Source organism: Hakea prostrata, chromosome 10 (assembly GCF_041222555.1).
Source record: "Hakea prostrata isolate BN-2017 chromosome 10, UWA_Hpros_2, whole genome shotgun sequence".
NCBI lineage: Eukaryota > Viridiplantae > Streptophyta > Magnoliopsida > Proteales > Proteaceae > Hakea > Hakea prostrata.
This window is the reverse complement of record NC_142609.1, coordinates 36,753,882-36,756,661: the sequence shown is the minus strand read 5'-3', so window position 1 is coordinate 36,756,661 and position 2,780 is coordinate 36,753,882.

The following is a 2,780-nucleotide window of genomic DNA, read 5'->3' as shown; positions in this document are numbered from 1 at the left end:
TTCAATAATTAAATAAAAGGATTATAGGAGTCCAAATACTCCAATAAAACAATCAAGGAAATAAATAAATGATCTAAAGAATAATGAGTTCAGTGGAAGCAATAAAAAAGAATTAAATGATCTTCTTTTCAGTTTCTTTCTCTAAAGCTAGAAAATGTTTCTCATGTTTTTCAAAAAAAGGGGCTTCCCCAATTCTTCTCCATACAATGGGCAAACTGTTTGGCAACTTGTCTCCTCCGCTCATTAATGGGTGCTAAAGTGCATTCTATGCACTCGCAGGAGCTCCCGCACAGGTTATCTCCATTTCCCATTGCCGGTGCCACATCCTCTTCATACGAGAAGACTCCTTCATGGGAAACCAATCCATCTTCTGGCGTATATCCTCCATCTGTACAAGTTAATATAACATAGAAAAATAAAGGAATGAATTCTGATGAACTCAGTAAGAAGATGTCACCATCAGATATACATGTATAAAAATCACATCATATCGAATATGTTAAAGACATAAAACTTCAGCCAACATGAGCCAACCAAGTAACATTCAAATCTTTGGGTATAAATGTATGAGGCTTATATGTAATCTTGCAAATACCATAGAATAACAATAATTTTTTTTAAAAAATTCCACCTTTAGATGATAAGAAACTCCTAAATTATGCTTTCCAAAATATATTGATGCATTAACCCATCTTTAAAAAAGAAAACAACAATTATCCTCGAAAATCTCATTTCCTTTAGATAAATGAAATTTCTTACATTATTATTTACTCGCAGTTCTATGCATGTACTATCATTACTTGGATGACGTTACCTTTGGATAAATATCACCAAATTTTGACTGTTATAGCAGATAACAAAAAATTGGGATGATGCCACTTTGGTGGATTGTACCCCTCTTATTATCCCCATGCAAAATTTGTAATCGGAGTGTGAAAGTGCGAACAATATATTAGTACAAAGCACAACAAATTAATGTATCAATATATTATTATAATATTTATAAAAATACAATTTTAAATATATAAAATCTAAGAGATTTACTTATTTAATTATGAAATAATACTGCGGTACAAAAACAGATTCTAGAAACATTTCTATAACACAAACAACTTTCAGGAACTTTTCTGTGGCACTTTGTTCCAAGAAAATATTTGTTTTTAACTATTTAAGAAAGCATGAATTATAAAACAAACCAAGCATTTTTATTATGTTTATATTTTACAATTATAATTTTCAAAAAATAAAACCAAGTAGATTTTATTTTAAATCTTTATATGTTATAGACAGATGGAAGTGGAGTTTTCAGCAAGTCTCCAAACAATCTTCGGCAGATGTTGGTCAAAGTACTGATAGAATCTTCAGCAATTTTCAATCAATATTCTTGCAATTTGCTGAGGGATCTCCAATAGTGGTTGACCAAAATCTAGATCAAACTCATCTAAAGAAAATTACTAAAGAAAACTTTCTTTTCCTTTTAAATCAAATTTGACTAAAAAATAAACTGTCTTTTTTTCACCCATTTCATAAAAAGAGAGGGGGAAAATTCCTTTTCAAATTGTCTTTTCCTATAAAGCTTCTTTCATTTTCAAGTTACGTTTGCCAAGATTTACTAAAAAAAGCTATGTTTCTCCATAAAAGAATTTGATAAGCTGAAATTGTATGATATGTTCATCAATTTGCCAAAAAAAAAAACCTTGAAAAATGAAAATTTCCTCTAAACATGATTGAGGACTTGACTTCTTATTATGTTGCAAAGAAAAAAAGGAAAAAAAAACTTTTTTTTCTAGAGATCTCTTTTTCAAATTTCACTTTCCAATAGTCTAAGAAACTACATAGGAAAGAACCAGTTAATGTTAAAAGCAACAAGACTTCTAAGAAAGAAAAAAACAAGGCTGCAAGCATGCACCTAATTGATTTTTTTTACCAAAAACGAAGAAAAATTTGAAAAAAATTTGATCTATATTTCTTTAGCGTTTTTTATTTGGGTTATATTTTTATGGATCGGGAATAAAAAAATGTATTTATACATTACATCATTGTAGCCTTTGTTTTTAAAAAATAATAATTCCATATGACTAAAAAGAACAATATGTAACTTATAGAAAATAATCATATAATCAATCAAATTGATTCTATTGTTGTATATTATGGCTCAAATATCAATTGTTAAAAAAAAACCTTGAGTTTTTTTTTTCAAAACTTTAATTGAGAACCATACAACAATTAAAGTACAATAATAATATTTAGAGAGAATCGTACATATATTATACTACAATATATTGAAGATCGATTCAAAGACCTGAAACTCAAAAGTGATGAAGCCTTCTCCAAATCTCTCCGTCTTCCTTTTCATACATTTTTCTTATGGAAATAAAAGATAATAATAGACTTAAGTGATTGAAAGGGCCCCAACATGGCTATTTATAATAGTAATCTTAAACCCTAATTTATTTTCACAATAAACTAGTTTTGTTAATCTCAAACTAAATAGCAAAACATCAGTCCAATGTGTTAAAACCCAATCAATTATTAGCTCCAATAATTAGTCTAAGTCCACATATTGTCCTGAACAAATCTAACAAGTCTCTCTTTTATTTTTGGTTGTGACTTGTCAGCAATTTTCTTTTTTTGGGTTTTTATTGTCTATTTAATGCATTACTACTTTATTTACCTAATTCTCCTAGCTATGGTACACTCACTTTAATGGCAATTTAAAGAAATAAAGTGTAGGGTTCTATCAATCAATACATAATTAAAGGACAAAATTAAATTCATCC